The sequence below is a fragment of the Aythya fuligula genome, chromosome 4 (assembly GCF_009819795.1).
Source record: "Aythya fuligula isolate bAytFul2 chromosome 4, bAytFul2.pri, whole genome shotgun sequence".
NCBI classification, from domain to species: Eukaryota; Metazoa; Chordata; class Aves; order Anseriformes; family Anatidae; genus Aythya; species Aythya fuligula.
This window is the reverse complement of record NC_045562.1, coordinates 57210361-57235402: the sequence shown is the minus strand read 5'-3', so window position 1 is coordinate 57235402 and position 25042 is coordinate 57210361. Positions and strand designations below refer to the sequence as shown.

General features: G+C 34.7%; 1 long non-coding RNA gene across 5 annotated transcripts in view; it reads left to right on the top strand.

The window, feature by feature from the left end:
* Nucleotides 1-25042, top strand: part of LOC116488483 — a 173368-nt gene that overhangs the window by 83109 nt on the left and 65217 nt on the right. The window contains exons 4-5 of one of the 5 annotated variants that reach the window (XR_004253185.1): nucleotides 18010-18174; nucleotides 18560-18677. This is a non-coding gene — a long non-coding RNA (uncharacterized LOC116488483). Of the gene's footprint in view, nucleotides 1-18009; nucleotides 18175-18559; nucleotides 19225-19657; nucleotides 20329-25042 lie in introns of those variants that run through there. The other 4 variants (XR_004253187.1, XR_004253186.1, XR_004253184.1 and 1 more) reach the window with 4 other exon arrangements.

Genomic DNA, 25042 nt, shown 5'->3' with positions numbered 1-25042 from the left:
TTTTTATTACCCATCCTGAAATTTGCATCCATAAACACCTTATATGAAACAAATTGTCTCCCTTAACCACTCCTCTCTTGGAGACCACAGTCTCTGCAGTGAATCTGCATGCAAATAAGCTATTTTTAGCTTTGGTATTTTGCTGTGGAAATTAAAGAAAGCTGCTGGTTGAGGTGGTGGAGAAGGGCAAGAGGAGCTCTTTTCACACTTTCTCTGTCACACTGTGTCAGCACAGCTCTAGCATGCCATAGACCTGGAATGGAGAAATGGGAAGGATGAAGTTAGAGTCTTAGGAAGCTTGGGCCATGTGGGTAGGGCCATTGCAGATACAGTGATATCAGAATAGAATTAGTACTGAAGAATCTTAGCATCGATTACACACAAATCTGTGATATTATGTAAAATGGTGATACTACTATGATACTGATAAGTTGCCCATCATTATTTGGCATAGATATTTCCCATTCTTTCCTGTACTATAGCTCATCTTCAGCAAGTAAGCAATGCCTGTGATGAACAGTTCTTGGGAGCATCTTAATTGTAAAAACAGTCTTCTGGGAAAGGGGAGCTGCACTCAAGAGAAACTAGGCATCCTATTTCTTGGCATGTGCTTTAATCAGTGAATGGTGGTGACAAATTGAGGTTGTTTATCCTCCTTTACCTGATGAGTATTTTTAAAAAGAGTTTTTATTTTTTTAATCCTATATAGATCAGCTGTGTGTTGAGGAAAGTGCCCATCAAAATATTTTAACCTTACATTTCTTATTTATTTTCTCTAGACATCACTATGCATAAGAAAGTGATGAATTATCCCAGAAAGACACTAATATCTCTTTTGTGAGGTTGCTGAAGAGGCCTTCATTTAGGTTCTCTCGTACATCCTTCCGAATAACACACGTCTTAGCATAGCTTATTTTTATTGCACATGTGCTCTGAAACATTTTGTCTAATTTCTATTTCTGTAACAGCTGTCCTGAATATAGATCAACAACCTGAAACACTCCATTCAGTTCTGTAAACTAGCAGTATTCTAGGAAAATTTTAAATAACATATTTTTGAACATACAAATACTTTGAATTCTAACAGGGAAGAGGGAATTTTCTCATTTTAAGTCTAACTTGAAGCAGTAATAGTAGTTAATGATGCAAATCATAACTCATCTTCAGAAAAAATGTTTGGGGAAATCCTAGTAGGTATAATGTATCTCTCCTTAGAGAGTAAAGTCATGCTGAATCTTGAATCTGTAATGGAAGTCATAATGAATCTTCCAATACTGAAGTTGTCTCTTCACTTTGCTGTACTCTCTGTGTCTCAGACATATCACATTTACCTTATATATCAGATAGGATTTTGATGGTCATTGACCACCATAACCTAACTTTAGGTGTCAAAAAAATTGGCATCAAGTCTAAGCAACTAATTATGCTCCCTGCATAGTTGATTACTAAAAATAGCTATTTTCAAAACATATAGACTCTTCTCCCAGGTCTCTGAAGTAGCTGTAGAGAACTATATAGAGACTGTAGGCATATGTCAATATATGCAATATGATAATAAATAACATATAATAATTATTCTTATTTGAAACCATGGTGATTGGATCTAGCTAGCAGCCAAACTCCTACCTAGCTCACTCCACCAGCCATATTGGGACAGGGGGAAAAATAGGAAGAACAGGAGTGAGAAAGCTCATGGGTTGAGGGAGACAAGGAGACAGGGAGAACACTTATCAGTTACTGTCACGTGCAAAACAGACTTAACTTGGGGAGATTAATTTTTTGCCAATTAAAATGAAAAAAAAAAATTGCCAATTAAAATAAATAAATTATTACTGATTAGGTCATGGGAAACAAAACCAAACAAACAGAACCCCAAAGATTTTACGAAAATTACAACTTTCATCCTGATTTCACAGGGTCAACTCCATTCCAAACACTTCTTCTTCCTGCCTTGCTATTGTTGCAAATTGCATTCAGTCACTTCAGAGAGGCAAGGAGAAGTGTAAGAATAGTTGCAGTCAGGACATAGCAGTTTCTCCCTTCAGATCTTTCCTTTGCATTTTTCCTATGCTTCAGAGTGTGTTCTCCATGCTCTACAATCCCTTCTGGTACCCTGTGGTGTACCAGCTCCAGCTTGGGCTCATCCACAGTTGGCATTCCCTCCTGGAAAGTATATGGTTAGATGTTTGTCCTCTGTGGGCTGTAGACCCTCTACAGGGACCTGTTTTGGCATTGGTCTCCCTCATGAGCTGCAGTTCCTTTGGGGAAGGGTGTCTTCTCTATCATTGAACACCTCTTTCTCCTTTGCCCCTGCTGTTTCCTGTTGTTTCTCATACTTTGTTCCTTCTTCCTCTCTCTATCTGGCATTTTCTGCCCTTATTTACATGTTTTAACAGAACCTGCACCAGCTTGGTGAACTCAGCTTTAGCCTTTGGTGGGTCTGCTGCAGAGCTTTCTGGAAACAGCTGTGTCCAGCACAAGGCATCCCCTGTCCTCTTCTCACAGAAGCCACCCCTGCAGCACACCTGCTATCAAAACCTTCCCATCTACACCTGATACAAAGGGCACAAATCAGTTGACTGAGAATAGAAACCTGGTGTCATCTGACATGCCATACGTGGCACCCCTGATTGTCCATATGGAGACAGGAAATATGACAGAGACCCTACAAAAGAACCTCTGAAGTGACAGCTAAGTCACTAGAAGCCTACATGTTGACAACTGAATTGTACTCCTGAATTTCTTGGCGAGATCATTTACATATCTTTTTACTAATTTGAAGAAATGAGGTGTTCCAACAAATCTTTTCTGAATGTCTATAAATTTCTGGAATTTCTAGCCTAGAAAGATGCAGTGTAGTACAAATGTTTTACACTATAATATCTTGGCTAAAGAGAATAGAAAAACACATAATGGTGAAAGCAAAACCGTTGGGCCGTAAGTAAGTTACTGGTGGAGATACTCAACGCTGGGTTCAGAATTCATGTTATTTAATGTATTTTTTATGATCCTGACACAAACGACAAAAATGTAATGAAATTTGCTGATGACATAAAAGTGAGAGGAACCATAAATGCAAAGCAGCACTTGAATATTAATTGCATATAATTGGCTTGAACAAGACATGACAAACACCAGCTGAGGTGACACTCTTGTTTCTTGAGCAGTAGCCCGTTTCACTGCAGTAGCCAGTGGCAGCCTGCAGCCATCAGCCAGTAGCAGCAATCTTATCCTCCATCACATGGTATAGGTTGAATCCAAGTATGGTGCGTTATATTAGCCTTGAGAAAACAACAATGAAGTTCTATGTGATTTTAAAATTTATCAGACATACGTTAACAAATCTTCCTTCATTGTTATGCCCACTGTTTATGTATACTTTTTAGGTTTTGTAGTAGTTTAAAGCTGTTAGTACAATTATCAGTCCTTGACTGGTTCTACCTATAAGCAGAGCTAGTGTGCCTTTACAAGAAGTTGGCTGGAGTGTTGTACTGGTATAGGTGTAGGCACAAGTTACTGCTTTTCAAGCCAATGAATGTTTGGGTAGCACAACTTCTGTAGATGTTCATTAAAATATTTAATTTTAGATATCTAAAACATTATAACTAATAATTTTGAAGATCCACATTTTCCTTCCAGAAATGCTATGCTTGTGGATACTCCCATTTATCCCTAAACTTTTCAGATTCACTCAGCCTAATTTACTAGATATTTCCAGACGATGGTTTCATTACAGTAACAGTATAAAACTTATGAAACATGCTAGTTTGAACATTAACTGAGAAGGGAACAATCAAAATATAGACTGAAAAAAGTCCCAAGAAGGTGTAAATCAGTCCCTTAGCTGGGACTAGAACTAGAGCTTGGAAGGGCTTTTCTGATTTACACTTGCCAAAGATCTGACCCATACTTATTATCAAAACGCTCTGCTGTAATCTGCAAAAATATATGAGAGAGAACATTTATCTGGCTGACAAAAGCTTATTTCTTTAGAAAAGATGTTTAGCTCATAAATTCAGGTAGCTTTGCATGTTTCTGGTAACCTATGGATGACATTTGAAAATTAAGTCTGACCTGAAAGTTGAGGGAGAAGTGCACTTAAAATAGATTAGATTTATTGCAGAGGTGGGAAATGAACAGTGCAGCCAACTAAGAGAAATATCTGTTTGACTCTGTCTAGTGTTAAGATGTTACCTTGAACTTGCAATTGAGGCGAAATAATAATGTACCTTGGAAATACACTATTTTGATGAATGCTGTCTACTGGAAAAGAGCCAGTTGTATTTGCTTCCGTTCTGTTTGTTGTCATCATCTCAACACTCAACATGAACTCTACCATGGCAAACTGTCAGAATAAGTTATTTCTAGTCTGTAATGAAGGCTTCTATCACATGTTATTATTGAAAATAACAGGTCTTGAATGTGTGTAGTATACAATTCATTTTCTTTTTCACAAAAGTATGGATTTTTTTTAAGGTTAGAATGAGTGTGAAAGCCTCTCTAACAGTACTTTAACCAAAAAAGACTGAAGATAAAATTCTCTCTTACATCTAGACAGATTCTGTGTATATGTGTGCACATCTTTTGCAATAGATATTTTGAAGTGAGAAAATTCCAGTAAATAAGATGGGTGAATACATGGATTACATAGATTAAATTATCTGAAAATTTAGTTGATTAAAATGAAATTTTTGTCAAGAAAATAAAAAGGGAAATATGTAGACAATATTGAAAACTTACCCAACTGAATATTTAAAGATATATTGCAATATTTAATGAAAATGAAAAACATATGTAAAACTTAGATTTATATTTAGCATAAGAAAAGTTTGAACTATAGGTGAGGTCAGCCTCACCTCAATCTCTGGGAAGCAGCTAAGCCTGGAAATGGTTTCCAGGCACCTGAAAGAGAAGAAAATCACCAAGAGTAGTCAGCAAGGATTTGCCAAAGGAAAGTCATGCTTGACTAACTAAATAAAATACTGTGATGAAATGTCTGATCTGGTAGGTGAGGGGAGAGCAGTGGATATTGTCTACTGGGACTTCAGTAAGGTCTTTGACACTTTCTCCCACAAATTCTTCGTAGAGAAGCAGCCGAAGTATGGTCTGGGTAAGCAAACAGTGAGGTGGATTAAAAACTGTCTGAATGGCCAGGCCCAGAGGATTGTGATCAGTGGCACAAAGTCATGTTGGAGGCCAGCAATAAGCAGAGTACCCCAGAGGTCACTACTCAGTCCAGTCCTATTTAGCATCTTCATTAATGATCTGGATGACAGGGCAGAGTGTATGTGACCTTAGTGAGTTTGCGAATGACACAAAACTTGGAGGAGTGGCTGATATGCCAGAGGGATGTGCCACCACCCGGAGAGACCTTGACAGGCTGCAAGAATCAGCTGATAGGAACCTCATGAAGTTCAAGGGAAACACAAAGTGCTGGGGAGGAACAAGTCCATACAGCAGAACATGCTGGGGGCTGAAAAGTACCTTTGCAGAGAAAGACCCGAGGGTCCTGGTGATTACCAAGTAGAATGTGAGACAGCAATGTTGGTCTTGCAGCAAAGGTTAATGTTATCCTAGGCTGCATTAGGCAAAGTATTGCCTGCAGATCAAGGGAGGTGATCCTTTCCCTCTCTTGGGCACTGGTGAGGCTACACCTGGAGTACTGTATTCAGTTCTGGGCTTGCCAATATAAAAGATCTGGACATACTTGTGGGTGTCCACTGAAGTGGCACAAAGGTGATGAAGGAACTGGAGCATCTGTCACATGATGTAAGGCTGAGAGAGCTGAGACTGCTTAGTCTGAAGAAGAGAAGACATAAAAGGGATTTAATGATAAATGAAGATCTATTTGGATATTTGTATCCTGAATTTGACTTTCTAAGAATTATATATATATATTTCTTTGATTGAGTTTCTATAGTTTAAAAGAGAAATGACTCTCTGTCCCTCTCTGGCTGTTGTTTTACAGTGGAATGAATTTCCTTCTGAATGAGTCTGTTTCTCTACATGAAGTGGTACTACTTAGTGGTGTTAGGTTCTCTTCTGTGATAGTGTTTTCTTGAACATAGATAAGACAGCATTTTATAAGCATTTTATCTGTTGATGACAAAATCATGCTGTCAGCTCGTGGCAACAATGAAAAATGTGGGCAACCACTCCTGATCTCGTGCACTATCTTCCCAAAATAAACTTTTTTACTAGTATTAGAGAGCTTCTGGTTGAATAAGGGCAAGGTAGAGGCATCAACAAATGATGTATAATGCAGATGTGTGGTCTTCAGCACCAGTTTTCCTGCTCTCCTAATCTATTCCTATCTCGCTGAATTACTTGCAAGCACAACCTGAGATAATCATATTATTCCACATCTAAAGCCCCACAGCTTTGATCTGCTGGTTTATGAAACTGCCATAACTCCTACACAAACTAATCCTCAGATACATTTAGTTTTTAATTTGTATTGATAATAAAACAGATGTTTCTGTCATTTATTTAAAAAAATAACCCAAAGGAATGAAAATGTGGATGCCATTTACTAGGGTCTTAAAATGCACGTGTTGAAGAAACAAAGCACTGTACATGATGAAATTTTAAACCAACTGTGTACATGGTTTCTAATCATTCACAAGGCAATAGACACAAATTGGAGGAAAAAAAAAAAAAGAAAAAAGAAAAAAAAGTACGTGTACTGTATAACTCAGTTTGCAGTGGAATATTGAAAAAAGTATGGAGAAGTGGGGTGGGGGCGCGTAAACATTTGACAATACATAATGTAGAGCAGTTTAACCAGCAATGTGTAAAAATTCTGAAGTATATATTTTTAGTCAATACTATATCTCACATCCAACCACATTCTCTCTTCAGTTTGCCCCACACATGAAAATCACCACAAAATTCCTCTGTGAAAATTTTAGAGATTGTTAAAGAACTTCTTCAGTCCTGGCATCACAGAAATAGAAATATTCTCCAAGACTAATTCCTTTTCCTTCTTCATAACAAATGATTGGAGGTCAGAGCAGGTATAGACTAGTATGTTGAAAATCCCACTGTGACTAGCAGTGATGGCTAAAGACTGATGAAAACCAACTTTTGATGCTGGAACACCACGGTGGATAGTTTCTTTGGTGAGCCTGAAAACTGGCTCTTGCTTTCAAAGTTGTGACATCAGAAAATAAATCCAGTTCAGGGAAGACTGGAAATGGGATGGAATGTTTTGTCTCTCTCCAATAATATGCCTGAAGATCTTTCTAGGTTTTGAGGGCTACTCTTTCTTCCTACAAATCTTCAGAAGTCAGCAGTGAGTGAAGAGAGACCAGTCCTTCCCATTTGGAGCCACCCTGTCACATCTTTTATTGTTATACCATGCCATCCTTCTAAATTGAATTCTCTGACTCACAGTTATTTGACTGTGGTATGAAATCACAGAAAAAAAGAAGTATCCATGAGGGATTAAAGGGAACCATGAGGTGAAGTGTAAGAAGACTTGAGAAGAAATGTCTCCTCTGAACTTTACTCCTTTGTTCTGTACTATTCCTCTCCACTATTATCCTCCACCTTCAAGAGAAGTATGTACCTTTTTTTTTAAGTCACTATCACAGTCTAATAATTTCTTGACTTACTGCATGATTCACCACATTTTCTCATTTTGGATCTTATATAGAACCATTAGAAAGAGAGGATTCTTAAAGTACATGTAACTTTGGAGGTTATCTAGACAGCTATATTGCTATCTTTAGGAAAGTCTACTAAAGCTTTGAAAGAGACTCATGTTAATAGTAGTTTTGGGAAGAATTTTCAGAGATTCACCCACTCTCCAGGAACCAGGAATATACACACATCATAGGAAATTTTTCTACCGTTTGAACATGTTATACATGAGTATATAGCATGCAGTTTCTATATACTGGCATCATACATTTGATTTCATTTTTGAAGTAGATGAGCTACTGAGCTAATCAGTTTAAGTCCTCACTTAAAATAAAAAGAAAGCATTAGCTCAGTAATATGCTACCTACTATGTTTCTTTATTTTTGTTATGTCAACATCATTATTTTGTTCTTTTATTTTTCAGTGCTATACTAATATTTAAGGACTAAATACAATCTACAGACAAACCAACATTAATAGAGCTAATGGAGCTAATCCACAGTAGAACTGGTTTATAATACAGGTTGTATCCTAGATTAGAAGCTTTGGAAACATATTTGTTTGTACTTCATATGCACTGCAGGTTATTTATTTGGCTTGGGGAATCCATCTCCTAATACAATTTGCAAGACATGCAGTTTCCTAATCACAGGGGAGGCTTCAGGCAACTACTTGCTTAATTCCAAATGTGAACACTAAATTGGGTATTTTCAAAGTAATTTTTTCTCCATCATATGCCACTACTTCTACCTGCCAACATTTTATCAACTTGTTTTCAATAGGAAATTCATTTAATACTTTCTGCTGGAATTTATTCTAGCAGCTGAATAGCCTGAACATCTTCAACATGATAGGTCAGAAGGTGCCACTGTGTGGAGCTGTGATAAGGAAAAAAAAAGAAAACCTCGAAGAAAGTCAGTTTTGACTTGTTTCTTCTGATATGTAAAAGCCAGCATTTTTTCCTGTCACTGTTTTCGAAGTGTTAGAGTTGGAAATGTAATGTTTAGCTCTATGAGGATCTTCTTACTTCAGAGATTCGTATTAATTTTTAAGACTATATGACTAATGTATTTAATTGGAGAAATATGAACAGTTGGATTTTTTTTTCAAGGAAGTGAATTATTATGAATTAAAAAATATTCTGGATTTTACAACCTGTTAAGAACAATGCCTATACAGAAGACATGCTTGTTAAACATAATCATATCATTTGGATATAAAATCAAAGAGCTAATCCTGCAGTCTTGATTTAGTCAGAAGTCTTACTGGAATCAATAAAAGTATTTCCTAAGGAAATAATGTATTCCTTCTTTTGCATATTACAAAAACAAACAAACAAACAAAACCTGTCACCTTAATTTAGAAATATTTAGTATTAGTCCACTCTTATTACTGTGATTAAACCAGTGAAAAGCTAAACAGATGATAATGCAAGGCGAAGGTATGCTTTAATAGGACATCAAGTCATATTATTATTAATTATACAACATTACATTCTTAAGAATATTTCGGAGAAACTCTTCCATTTTTCATCATTGTCTTCAGAACATAGAGATTTGAATAGGATAAAATACTTGAGCAGTGAATTTTCCAAATTCTTATATGATTTATTGAATCTTCCTAGACCAGCAGTTATGATATTGTACTGTTCACTTCAGTATTTACTTTAACAAGTGTCCATTTGTCCAAAATCATGTTTCATTTAGTTAACAAGAGTATGCTCACTAAAATAACTATTTTAGCCTTTAGGATAAACCTAATGAATACAATACTGAGGTTTTATTATCATTGTCAGTCAAAAAGGAAATAATAGTCCCACAAGTCCCTCCAAGTCTTTGGTTTATATTAAAAATTTCCACTGAATGAATTGAAATTTTTCAGTTATAACCAATGTTACTTACAATATGAAAAGCTTGATAGACAGAAGCAAATGCTGACAACTTTTAAAACTTAAAAATAACAATAATAATACCTTCAAAATTTGAACATATTTTTCAATGACGAGTTCTTCTTTAGAGATTTGCATTTTGGTGAAACAACCATTTTACAACATCAACATACACAACCATTCTATTTCTTTTTGTATTCTGATGTCACAAGTCCATGAGATAAGGAAAAACAAAACAAAGCAAAAAATACATTTAAGTTTTTCTTGTTTGGGTCTTGGTTTGATTCAAATTTTGAAATTATTATTATTATTTTTTATAAACCGGGAGTTCTAGTTTTGGACAACTCTGTTCTACAGGGAGTTGTTTTTGGTCTCATACTGGAGAAAAATTATCAGTGATCTGCCATGGAGGACTTTTTTTGCCCCACTATGTTTTATACGTAGACAGATCGAGTAAATACAAAATTTTTCTAGGTGAAGTAATTAATGTACAGCTTCAGGATTTGGTGGAAAGTACATAGTTAAGGGCCCAGCTATCTCAAGATATAGGTGTTGCTGAATATAACCAGGGCACGGTGATTTCTCAAAAATGACAGAGCAAAACAATAAATAATGCTTAGTCCTGGCCTTAAATAATAACTGGATTTATAAAATAAGCTGGTTATGACCACAACTTAAATTCAAACGTGAACGCATTCCAGTTTAAAGTATTCAGGAAATGAATAACAAGAATCCCCATTAAGACTTCAGGAAAAAGGCTTTTGAGAGCAAGCTTATTGCTGTGGGTCTCTCCATGCTGAAAGCCTGTAGCTGAGGGGCAAGTTTGCATGAGAACATTGACTTCTCCAGCTAGCTTAAAAACAGAGGTAAAATGTCCCTAAGGCAAGCTGTTTTAGGAAGAAAGGCATCAGCTAATTAAACTTAATTGGGTTAGCCATGGTAGTCTGATTAGCATAATTAATTTAGGCCTCTTAGTAGGCCTGAGGGGTGTGTGTTTCTGTTAGGGATCCTGTGAGGGAGGTGTTTGAGACTCAAAGTAGGAAGAATAGTTAATTCTCCAGGTCAAGGGAGAGGTACTGTAGACAAGTGGGAAAGAAAACATATAGAAGTACAGAAGATTTAGTACAGCTGAAGGCCATGTATTCTTTTGAAACTGGTAATGGCTATGTAGAAACAGATATGTTGGTTAGAAGATTTAAGTCCAATTAGAGATGAGAAAGCAGCCTAGCCAGTCCATTACACTTGTGTTTGAAAATGCTGTGACATAAATGAAAATACGGAGTTCAGTACGTAGGATTGAAAACTGACTGTGTAGTAAAATAGTAGAATCCTTCACTTTGGGACAGTTTAAATAATTCAGGTTAAATTTCTCTAAATGAGAATTCTTATGTAATAAAAGTGTGCATATGCTAACAAGTTCTCTGAAATGACAGAGAAAAAATTATGATCACTTAATGACACTCCTAGTTTCACAGAATACATGGACTTGCAAACATGCACATCATACCTTTGATTGTAGTAGTGCTTCAATGGAGTAAATTATGCAATTGCTCTTTCCTATATTGTATTATTATGTCATAGTTTTATTGGGCCCAAAGGGGGGCTTGTTTGAATTGTCTTCAGACTTGAAGCCTCAGTTTAATAATTTCATGAATGCATTTACATTTTGCTAAGCATTTCATTTTCAACATTGCTCTGAATGTATTGGTCAAATGAGCCTTTGTCATCCTCTGTTTTTATCCAGTAAAAATTGTGAATGCCAGGAAGATACCTTACTTTCTCAGCCAAATAGGAAGAGGTTATCTCAACTGTTAAGCTTACCCCACAACTGATTGTTAAGAAATATATTTAGGAATCCCCAAGGGGAAAAAAAATCATTATGCAGTGCATTACACTTTGCCTACATACTTCCATGGCTTCCTTTTATTACTCCCCGATCTACACTTTAAATCACTGCAATTTCAACTGCAAGGTAAAGGTAAAAATAGGAATTCTACCCTGAAAAATCTTCTAGAAAGTCTGTACACACATTGGCAGCTATAGACTACTGTTAATAGAGACGCGAGGATTTTTTCATTATGTACTTGATTTGCCACTAGTATATGAGGCTAATGAAGGATATTTGGCATATAATTCTGTGAGCAAAGTTTTTTCTGGGATGTTACGATTTTTGACTGAATGTGATAAGGTGTTTTCTGCAATAAGGAAATACAGAATAATTAAATGTTCAGGGGTATGTAATTTATCTAAGTAAATTGAAACATTATGTTTGTAAACTAAAGTTTGAATAGTTTTTTACTTAACTTTGTTTAGAATTTTTTTACATGGCTTATTGTATCCATCCAAATTATTCCTCAAACTGAAGTTTCCTGTCTTAAATAATGATGGATGTTTTAGTTGATGGTTTAGAGGAGAATCTCAAAATCTGTAAAGCCTGTATAAATTAGGCTGATTATATTGGAAGATACTGTTATATAAAAGACTTTGGGAAACTTCTTGGTTTCATTCTCACTTGAAATATTATGTAAACAATTTTAAAATGCATTATTTTTTCTAGGGCTAGCTGAACCTGGATGACAAAAAAGACATGAAAATTAAAATCAAAATAAAGCTATAAATCTGATGAACCAAAACATAAATATTTATTTATTTATTAATCTTCAGAAAGATCTATATTTAGATCAATTCTTGCCCAGTTCTGCTTCAGAGCCATTCAGATGAGATTTTACAAAAGTCAGGAATGAGAAATATTGCTAAATTGCTTTGAGAAAGGTTAGGCACTCAACATGAATAAACTATGGATTGCTGCAGCACAGATATATATATGACTTGTTGAAAAATGTTTTAATGAAGTAGCGAAGGTCTGCTAGAGAGTGAGTTAAAACGAAACATGTAGCAGTGCAGTACACTTGGAAAAGACAGATGGATTCTTTTCTTCTTTTATATTTAAAGAAGAATTCAAACTATAGTGTTTCATGTCTTTGTTTTAAGCTCTGTGGCAACTCTGTATTGTTCAAAATACATAGTCCAAATTTCAGGTTTGGCATCTGCATTATGTGAGGTATAATTGCATTTACTGTATGTAATTAGAATCAAAATTAAAATTTGTGCTGTTGAAGCATGAGAGCAGTGGTTGTTTTTTTTTTTTTTTCTTTTTCTTTTTTTTTTTTCCTCCTTGGGAGGCAGTGTTATGCAGTCTGTTTTGTGCTTGGAAAATTTGCCATGACAGTGCTTCATAATAGAACCAATTATCAGGAATACTGTTACACACAGCCTTCCAGACCCCAATTTAAACAGAAGCGTGTGACAATTCCTTCTGTGAAACTGTCTCCATAAATCAGCTATTTGTGAAGACTTACATAGTTATTGAGGATAAAAAGAGAAATATGAACTTCTGATAAACAAATATGTGTTTTGAAGGTGTCCTGATTAACTTTCAAGCTAAAAGGAAGCAGCAGATATTAACAGCACCTTCCTAAATCACTTCCATGTATCTTTGACAGGTATCAGAAGTACTTAATTCTTTCACATATAATTTTTTAAAAAGTAAAAAGGCCACCTCCAAATACTTAAAACTGATGTTGTCTACTTTTATCACGGTAGGGGAGACTAAAATCGATACTTTATGTTTATCGTTTCTGTTTTCTATAGAATGGCATACATAGCTCTATCTTAATATTCAGTTTTAAGGGACACCCTCAATAGAAATGAACATATCTGAATGACTAAAACCTCTTTTTTGAAATAGAATTAATCTACCTTTTCTTTCGAGACTTCGCTGTATTAAAATGACCCAAAATAAATAAATAAATAAAAAATCACCCCCCAATACACTTTCAGGTGTACTGCTAAGAAGAGCCCATTAGTTATGAAGTGTTTAAAAAAACATGTCATTTAGCATTAAACTGTCCAGTTTTGAAAACAAAAATATAATCATATAGTGTTTTTACACTGTATTACAATTACATTCTACTTTAAGTTTTTCTAAGAAGTCAATCTAGGTATTTAAGAACTGAAAAAAAAATAGAAGAAATCATAAAGGAAAGAAATGTGGGGAAAAAAAATATCTAAGTGTTTCACACAATTTTTTCCTGCATAAAATTTCAAAATACAGTAAATTTATACTTACATAAATATGTAATTTTTATTTTAAATAGAAGCCTTTAGAAAATGAGGAAAAATGTCTTCACAGAATCATAGAACAGTTTGGGTTAGAAGGGAACCTTAAATCTAATGCCATGGGGAAAGACACCTTCAACTAGACCAGGTTGCTCAAAGGCCAACCTGGCCTTGAACTCCTCCAGGATGAGGCATCCACAACTACTCTGGGCAACCTGTTCCTGTCCCTAACCACCCTCACAGTGAAGAATTTCTTCCAAATATCTAATCTAAATCTACCCTTTTGTAGTTTAGAGACATTACTCCTTGTCCTATCACTACACTCCCTGAAAAAGAATCCCTCTCCTGCTTTCTTGTAGGCCTCCTTTAGGTACTGAAAGGCTGCATTGAAGTCTTTCTGGAGCCTTCTCTTCTCCAGGCTGAACAACTCCAACTCCCTCAGCCTGTCTTCACAGGAGAGGTGTTCCAGCCCTTTGATCATTCTCATGGCTCTCCTCGGGACTCACTGTATTACCTTGTTTAGAAACTTTTTCTAAATTTTCTTGTCCAAAAAACCACAACCACTGTCATTAAAATAGTATTTTCCTAAAGAAGGAACACATTCTTAATTAAACTATAAATACTAATGAAAATTTTGAAGTTATTATTATTTAAATTCTCTCTACCTTGGACCAGCCATTAGGTCCAAGTTACATTCAAAGTTCCATGGAAGAGCAAGTTGGCTGGACCAGATGACCTCTAGAGGTCCATTTCAACCTCAACCAGAATCCATGATTCTGGAAGGGTCCTGAGTGATAGCCTTAGACATTGTATTGCCTTCTTCCAGTTAAAGTCATCAAAATTTTTCTCTTAAATTACATTTGGCACTGTAATTTCTATCAACTATCTTGGTGTCTTTTTTTTCCAGCCTTGGTCTTTGTATCTTCATGGAAGAAGAGACAATCTTTGATGTTAAGATTGATGAGAGAAAGAGAAAAAAAATATCATCAATTCAAAAGCTATTTTGGAAATAATGTAATAAATGTATCATGAGTAAAAAATGGTCATGAATTTCAAACTCAGAAATGATAGAAGTTTGCATTCTGTCTTGGAAATTATGACAAATTCAGATGTCAGAAAGTGCCAGGCTTTCTTACTGATTGCCAAATAAATAAATAAATAAATGGTATTTTGTTTCCCTGCAATCCCTCATGATAATGACTATTCTCTTCTTCCTTTCCCATACATCTGACTTTTTTGCATTTATTACTTTTAAATTAATTTTACTGTCAAACCAAACATTACATTTCCTATTAGTAAACCATTAGAATATTGTTGTATAATATGTTAACATAGTTTGGCAACAGGTAAAGCATTCAGCATTTTTCAGGTTTCTTCAAAAAATCTAATTGTGTAGAAGCTAATCTGAAAGGATGTGCTTTTCTTGTTCTTCCCCAGAACATATTCCACATGGGTCAGGAGAAGCATGTTGTACACTGAGTTCCTTCAATACCTTTCCTTAGTGAGAACATTCCTTTTCAAATTGGACTTTTTTTTTTTTTTTTCCCAGCTGTGTTACCAGTTCGTTTATCCATACCTGCTTGTATGGATAAACATATCTTTGTTGTCCTATCTGGCCTTTAATTGGCTCCTCACTTCTTTTTTATTACTACTCAAACCATTGTTTCTCTTTCTACACCTTCAAAATTTTCTGCTAAGGACAAGGACTGTATTCAGTGTGGCAGAAAACGTTTGTCTTTACTGTCATAAGGAGGAACAAGTAACAACTAGGTATTTCATTTGTTAGCCTTTAAATGTAGTCAAAAAGAAATAGACAAAGATGCCTTAGCTAGAGACTGGAAGGATATTTGGACAAAAGTGTTTGCCCCTGATCTTATGCTTCCTTGTGCCTCTGTTCCTGGCTACCACTGAGACACTGGGTCCTTAGTCTCAACCAGTAAGCCATTTCTGCGTGTTTACATGAGCTATCTTTGAACTGGATCAGTGAATTCCACAGAAATGAGAGGGGTATGGAGCATGAGCCTACACTCCACTAGTTCTATCAGAACTCATTTAGTGGTGATTTCAGTTTTCTTTGGAGGAATTTTCTGCTTTCTCTCACCCTGTTACTGGCAATTCTCCAAAATGTTTGATTAGAGGTTATGTCTTTAGTCAGTGCTTAACAGAATGAAATACTACTTTGCAGGGTGGTTTTTGTATCCTCCCATCATCAAATTGCATTGTATGTTGTTCGTTTGATTGGGGGTACTTAAACTGGCAAGTAGTTTGCATGCAGGTTTGCAGGATTTTACTCTTTTATACTATTTTCACTTCACAATTCTAATGATAATTTTAAGTCATCTGCATTTGAAGATAATCATATAGCAATCATATGCATTTACAGTAGGGATATAAACTGTTGATTACATCTTTCCATTATATTTCTACTTGGTTGTTTTTTTGTTAGGCAATTGGTTGCTGCATACAGGGATGCTTTTGTTTAAAGCTTTTTTGTCTGTTAAGTGGAAGAAGCATCCAATAACTTGAAAATTCAGTTTTCTTTTCCCCACAGTTTTTCTGCCTACACAACAAAACCAAATCCTGTAGCTAACGGGGTGTTGTGCTGAGGAGACCATGACAACTTCTTTTGTATTTACACCAGCACCTTTGATCAAATCAAAACACACTGAGTTATTAGACATGTTTGAGCAGCCCCACATTGCATTTTCTAGGCAAGTTTCCCTCAAAAACTCATAAAAACAGAAATTCATAAAAGAAAGAACATTATACTAGTGATGCTGAATGGGAAAGAATCGCTTGGCCAGCAGTCCAAACACTGGAATGGGTATTTTTACAATATCTTATATGAAACTCATCAATTTACATTGAGTGTGGCTGGAAAACTGCAACTACAGCAAAGACAAGAAAGGCAACACATAACAATATTGCCTTTCAGAACTCACTGTCAGTTTCCCAGCTAGACTTTACAAATTTTTGTATGGATTATCTTTGTTGAGATATTGGCTCTACTTAATAATTATCAGTGAAGTGAATTTTGTGAAAAAATTTGCAAAAAGCATTCATCTACAGGTGTGATTTTTCTCATGGAAGCAACAGAATACTCTATTTCACAACTAATATGGCAAATTACAGTCATTTTTTAGCACCCTTTTTAGAAAGAGAATATGTGATATGGAGTAATTCAGAGTGCTGTATATTTCAATATAGACAATTTCTTAGATTATTATACAAATATATATTTTGTATCACAGTACTGAAATAGTATAATTACTTATGTTGAAATGGCAGGAGCATGTCCTATTCATTAAGCTTGTAGACCTCTAATTTTAACAGTTCAAAATCACATTGGAAAAAATGTCATTTTATTATTTGTATTATAGTAACACATTTTCCTTGCTCTAAAGACTAGACAGAAATATTAAAGATAAACGTAGCCAATAAAATTAGGGAAATATTGTTAGTTTAACAGAAATGATTTCTGAGATCAATGTCAGCATACAGTGCCAATATTGGGGTCTGTATTGACAAGTGACGGTTAAAGTTTGAAAAAACAAAAATCTACAGAAAAAAGCAAGAATGTTTTCAGAAATTTATTTTGAAGTTATAAACTCAATATATTTGACTGTCAAATAGAGTGAGTGACCTAATAATGATTTGAAAATTGTAAAAAAAAAAAAAAAAAAAAGCTATTTCTGTATGTAAAAGAATGATAAATATAGACCTAAAATCTTTCATTAAAAAAAAAAAAGACTTGTGAATTTAGTAAATGGTCAGTCATTTGAATTACTTAAATCAGGTGGGGAAGACTTTTTGGAATACCTGTGTTCACTGACATTGCCAGCTGGATTTAACAGAAGGGGAATCAGCTGGAGAATATGCATGGATGTTGTCCATCAGAACTTTGGTGGACATGGAAACAATTAGGAATAGCTTAAAGCATGCAAAAATCTTTACCAGGAGCTTGTGGGGTTTCAAACATTCATGTCATTAACAGGTAAATGTCTAGAGAGTGTCCAGTGTTCCTTTGTTGATCTGGCCCTGTGAGTAGAGGGGTCTGCTAATGGAAATATGGATACCAAGGAGGATTTATTGTAAACAAAGTGTAGGGACAGTGGGGTTTGAGGGTACACATCCTTGCAAGACAAATATAAGAAGATACTAGATAGAGACAGTTCAAATATTAGAATCATCTAGAGTGCTTTATACATGCATCTCATTAGCTTGCTAAGTCAGAAATCAACTGAGAAATTATCTTTTAATTAGAATGCTAGACTAAGAGATGTCTGTTCATTTCCTAGAACTACTCTCTGTAGTGGTTTTGCCTGAGTAATTGCATTTTCTCTGTTTTTCTTTTCTAGGTGTGAAAAGTGAGCAGTAATTACTTCCTGCACTGCAAAGTTATTGAGAAGTTTCAAGGCATACAGTTCTGGGTGATGAGAAGCAAAACTGAATGAGTAGAAGAAATGTGATCAGAAAAACAATGAGAGCATGCCTTGATCTATTTGCAGAGAAAAGGAAGAGAGGTACATAGATTTGGAAGTTTTTTTGTTTGTTTGTTTGTTTGTTTGTTTTAATACTTAAAATAATTTATATTTGCATCTGCATTGTTTCTAGTCTACATTTTTCAGGTAATGTTGAGAGAAAAAAGTTGGTACTGATCTGTATTTATATTTAAAAAGATGAAACCTTTCACTTTTGAAGTATACTGTAATTCACATTCTCTCTTCTTGGATAAATATGCCTGCTAAAGATAAATGGACCCGTTATAGGAATCAGAGTGGAAAACTAAGGTTATGCTATCTTAATGCATGCTAATGTACATATGTGCTGTTAGGTGAACTTCCTTGAGAAATAGAATCCATAGAATTTATCTTCTTTCTGATTGTTCTTCTGTCTCCTTTTTATCAGCAGTTCAGAGAGGAGTATGACTTGATGAGTCAGAGGAAGTTAGGACCTAACAAGATGGTGCACTGAAAGGCTTATTTAGGAGCTGTAAGAAGCTGGACTTAATCTTACAGGATTCCAAGTATCCTTGCTGAGCTTCTGAGTATTCCTAATTTATAGGAATATATATCAAAGGAAAGAGCATATTAACAGCATAAGCTAAACGATATGCAGATTTGTAAGACTTTCAGGGAACAAGCAGCTCATGCTGTAAAGTTCTTAGATCTTATATTGAAGACAGATATTTAAAAGCATTGATTAATGAGAGAATAATAATTGCTCTAGATGAAAACATGAAATATTTAACAACATCCAGGCAGATCACACTCAATGTATTTCTTGTAAACAAAACAATCAAATTTTAAAAGTAAATAGAAGCATTCTCTTAGGCAAAGCTGTAGAAATAACTGAATAAATACAGCATAAGAAATAAGCAATTGATGTTTCGAACTGTATTTTGTAACATTTTAGGCCCATATTCCATTAGGAGAATGATAAACATTCTTTGAAGTTACTACTATACCTTTGTTACAGTTATAATGTATTACATTTAATAAAATACAGTATCTTTTTACCCTTTGATTTTAGTCCACAAAGAGTTTCATAGAATATATAGAGATAGAAAACGACTCAACTACTTGTCTTTGTATAATTCTAATTTTGCCTAGAACTGGATAGAAAATAATATTTTATTTCTTGTGTAATTTTGGCATTTAAAAGTGTGTTTTTCTTCCAATGCTCCAAAAAAAAAAAATATTTTTTTTTGCAGTGTGAAATTCCAGAATACTTACATGTAGATATATTGAAGTTAACTTTTAGAAAACATTAGCATGTTTATTTTTGGGATAGTAAATATAAGTTACGTAAACTATTTTATTTGGGTATTGAACAGAGTTTTCATGTTGCTCGTTGGTGATTTTGCTCATGTTGCCCCCTCCCCTCCCCCCCCCCTTTTTTTGTCCTTCATGATAAATGTAGCAAAGTTTAAACCAGGTGTTCTACAGCCATTTTGTTGCATAAAAATACAACTTATGTTTTATAGCAAATCTTTTGCTTTTCTAGGAAACTGAAAATACCAAAAGAAGCCTTGTCCAGTCATTATGATGTGAGATTCCAGTAGACTTATTGATGGTGTCTACTGAGAAACATGTATTTATTCTTCTAAAGCCTCTGTCAAGAGACAGAAGAAAATATATTTTAGATTTCCATATTATGGATATATTTGTTCCGCAAATTCACAACTTTACTTCAGAAGTGATATATGTGTGCATGCACACATATTCAGTATAAGCATTGAGCTTTCAAAAGACTTCATATGAATTTCCAAATCCAATGAAAATTTTGTCTAATATTCACCATGCTTAAAAATTTTGAAGGTTTAAAAAAAAGAAAGGAACGAATTGAAAACTTTTGTCAAAAAGCTGTTTTAGAAGAGAACCTTGGCAATCTAAAGATGGTATTAGTAAATTCACACATCAGCATTCTGCTAAGCAGAGGAAAAATAAAGATAAAATTATATCCAATGTGAGTGTAAAGTAGCAACCAGATTGTGAGCTGACATTGCAGAGATATATAAAAAAGGCCTAAACATTCTGAATTTAATTCCAGCTATCGCAAATTAGGCTATGCCAGAGTTGTACCAAGAGAGAGAAAAATATGTTTTCTACAACCTGCCTTTTATTTTGAAGATTCTGCAATCTAAGTCCCAGATAAGCGATATAATAAACCTGAATATTCAGTCCTCAAGTTGTGTTCACTTTTTTTTTTATATATTGTTATTTTTTTATTTTATCTGCATTATAAACATGGTGACTTGCTGTGCTTGATAGAAGAAATGTATAATAAAGTGTTGAATAAAGAGTAAGAAAAAATTTGCATGAATAGCAGAAGGAGAAAAGATGCTGAGATGACAGGTAGCTGTTCCATATGCACTAGGATTAGGTATAGTCAATTCTACTTGTGTCCACTCATTAATGGAATTAAAACAAGAGGCAGTGGAAGAGAGTGTTGGGCACAACTTGAAACAAACTGATGTATCTGTACTATATTTTCTGGTAAGGACTGGAAAAACAAGATATGGCCATAAACCACACCTGAGTCATTACAGAATATATATTCAAAAATATATATTTAATATATATATTCACAGTGTGCAGGAACTAAAAATACTTTATAGTGACACCAGAACATGTCACAGTGCATGAAAGAGACAAATGTAGACTTAGCCTCCTGAATAGAAACTAATCATATGGAGAGCAGATAAAAGAAATAAGATCTATAATTTCAACATGAGGAATGATCTTTCTAGTTCAGTTATCTGGATGCACAAGAATGCATACTTACTTATTGACAGCTGTGATGCAGTGTGTTTCTTGTGGTGTTTTTGATGATTGTGGAGGATTTTTAACTGTGGTCTATATATGCTTTTCTGAAAATATATAGGTATGTCTATACACATGTTTTCTCAAAGACTCTGTATCAACTGTAATAGTATTTTGCATACATTTAGAGGAAATAACATTCTCATGCTGTAATTAATGTTATTGGACAAAGCAGATGGCTCTAATAACAGCAAAAAAGGCATGTGTGATGAGATCCTCTCTTAAGAGATAATCATTGAAGAGTTTAAAAGCTATTGTAATACATTGTATTACAATGTAGTACATTGTAATTAAACCTGCAAGCATAGAAGCTTTTCTAACTAAAGACAGTTAATTAAAACAATTATATGGTAATATCTCTTTAAACTTTTGAAAGGTTCCAAAAGGTGTGAGAAAGAATCAATACAAGACAAAAATGTTCTCATAGTATTTACAATAGGTGGTAGCATTACCAGGGAGCAGAGACAATCACTTCCTCTCTGCTTCCCCTCCTCAGGAAGCTGTAGAGAGCAATGAGGTCACCTCTCAGCCTTTTCTCCAGACTAGACAATCCAAGCGTCCTCAGCCTCTCCCACATAGGACATGCCTTCCAGATTTGTGGAATAACTGTTTAGGGTAGAACATTTCGGCAATAGTAAAAAGTAAATTTTTAAGTGTTGTTTAAAATTCACTTCGACAGAAACATTTAACCTTTTAAAAATGATAGTGTTCCAAAACAGCTGTGAGGAAGTCCTAACTGAAAATTTCAAGATAAAAAACTATTTCTTTTCTGAGATTGACATTTTTCCTTTGGAAAATTGGCATCTAATCTTGTGTATGTGGTTGTGTGTGAGCATGCTCATGTGTGCATATACACCCTTACTTTTTAAAATATGAAATAAGAAGAAATGAGAAAAGACCTTTAAGCAACAAAACACAGAAATACAAAACAAATTAAGTAATACAGACATTTTCTGAAAAATGCTTTCTAGCATGTAGTATTCTGAAATCTAGATATTGATCCCAGTTATTTCCAGAAGTACTTCTAGATTAATTTCACTAACACTGGAGCTCTTCTGTCTTTATACTAATGAGAATGAGATCAAATTTTGTCTCTAAAATTCTGTTTCTCCAAAGTTAGTCATTTCTAGAACTAAAGATGTGTGACATTTAACACTACTCAGAAATTACCGTGAGGTGGTTACTGAGCATTTTCATCATTATTCATTGGTATTTGTCTTTTGCATTTTCTTGCATTCAGCATGTTTTTATGTTTCTAGTTTCCTTACTACTTGTGAAATTTTAATTGAATATATTATTCAGTATTCATCAATTTGTTAATCCCATGTCCTGTTGTTATTGGAAATGAGCAATCTCTAATGCCACCTTCTTGCATATTCATATAGGTCAGATTTGTAATCGAGGTCAGAATTTACACAAACAGCTACTGTCAGGAAGTAAATTTTTAAATACTAATGAATGTAATATAGTCTGAATACTGATACACTGGAACAAAATTGAATGCCTTCACTTCTGTAGTTTCCCTTCATTTCTCTAATATTAATATCATTATATTCCTGCCAGTTTGTTTTACTATGGAATTGAAGTTGAAAAAATAAAACATAAAACACAACAACACCAAAACAGTGCATTAGCTAACTTGGTACAGACACATGGTAAATCATAAGATCATTAGGAATAACACATTAACCTCAATGATGTTTTCTGAAGACTCATATGGATTTCATCTCTTGTTCCATGTTAAAAATACACATATTTTTTCCTGTCACGTTACGGACTACACTGAGTCTACAGGTAACCCATTTACCAAAGTTTTAGTCATCTCAAAACCTATATGGAGCAGCTGCACACCATAAGCAGCTCATTTCTGTCATAATGTTCTTGATTTGTCCATAAACACGTCTCCTTCCATTAGCAAAGGCTGTTCATCCACTCTAGAACCAGGGAGTCTGACTGTGCTCATACCTATCCTAAGGTGTCTCCATAATGAGATTTGTATGAATAGATATTCATAGGGAATATTAGGTTACTACATAGCAGTCATTCCAAAGAAACAATGTCAGGATTGAGTAGTTTAATAGTATTCTCTACCCTATCCATTAGATTAGGCAGCAACTTTGCTGTTTGTCTGACTGACTGGTGTTGCCATTGAGTTAACTGAGCTCCCTGCAGCAGTTTGGACATGGCAGCACAGGCTAGATGAACTCTGCAAAATTTTGTGTTACTGAAGTTTTTTTTATGGATAGTTCAGATACTTTCCTGCTACACTGATGTCTGTAGTGCCAATACATCCTAGGTATAACAGTTCGTAACCCTAAAAATGGGTTCTAATATCTAAGGAGGAAATACGTGAAGTAGTTAAACATGAATGCAATTTATATAAAGAACCAATGTGGGAAAGAGAAAAAAAATGGACACTGGGGACAGGTAAGAAAGAGCCAGGGAGGGACAGTTCCCACCATAGAGTTAGTCCCATTAGTCCCATTCCCTGGGACTAATCCATAAATTTATTCCTGTATTGTCTTCAGTTGTCCATTTATGTTTATTAGCAACAAGGTATATATGTGCTTATTTCTTTCTGACAACGACAGTGTGAGATGTCATCAATTTTAGCTATTCTTTCTTACATTTCCCTCCCTGGCTTTGACTTGCTACACAGTATTTTTTATATACATACACTTATATATGTGTATATATATACATATATGTGTGTATGTATATACTGTGCTATGTAACACTGCAGGCAGCAATACTTAGAGAACAGATCTGGTGGCAAACTGATGCAGGGTGGTGTGGGAGTTGGGCGGTTCACTGATTTGCATCATGGACTTCTTAAAACAGCTTCACTACCATGAAAAGCCAGATGGAACTGCAGTTCAATTCTGAGTATCTTATCATGAGCTGGTCAACAGAGCTAACTTAGTAGCACAGTCGTGGCAGATAAGGCCAGGTGAACAGAAGACAGGTAATATGGAAAACAGAAAAAAAACCCACAACAAAACAAATCAAAACTATTGTTTATAACTAATTAAATTGATTAATATCTGTCATTAGGTTTAAACTTACAATAAATATTTATATTCATAAATATTCATTTATGAATTTGAAACTGCAATTTCAGTAAATGCAATACTTTTCTTAGTAGTTTTTATCATTTCTTCCACAGAAACATGAAGCTTGTGCTTATACTCATGGGGTATGAACTAGAGAGTGATATGAAGTACAAACTCTTCTGGTTTATGAAACAGTTCAGATTGTTTCCCTGAGATATTTTCTTCATGAATTACTTACCAAAAGCTGAGAGATGATACCAGTTATTCTCCCTGATAGCTGGCATCCCATTTGAAAAGACTTTTCCAAAAAAATCCCTAATTGTTTTTTAGTGTATGTTGAAAATTAGTATGCTGAAGTTCGGCTAATAGAATATTAACAAAATAACAAAACATTTAGATTTTAAGTTGAGCATGTAATTTAACTGTTTTTCTCCCACTTTGAATTCACTAGACAAGCTAATATCTGTGTATAAAGAGTAGTATCAATTAGATCTAAAGAACTACATAAGTGGATGTTGACTGTGAAGATCAAAATACTTATTAGGCAGGACAACACTCTTCAGTGATTCATTGCACTTCTGAAATCTGTGGACAGCTTTCTATTAACTTTAATGGAACTTGAATCATGCCCTTGTAATGTTAACTAAAAAGCCTATTATTCACTATTTTGAACTTCCAAGAAACCTATGTTCTTCACCAGCTGTTTCACTGATCACTTGACTGCACAGAGGTGTTTTCACACTGCTTGTGTATTGAAGAATTGCACAAATTTTTGAGGTGGCCATTTAAGAAAGTAAAGAATAATAGCACAATGTCATGTAACAATTTCAGTCCATCCACAGAAATATAGATTGTAATGTTTATTTGAAATTACCTACATCTTATATAATAACTTTGTGATTAGAGTGTTAACTTATGAAGCAGAACTTGGGTTCTTAATCAGTCCTTCGTCCTGCAAGGTTTTGATTCATCATTCAACAGGACTGAGGGCCACAGTGTTTATATGTGTGTAT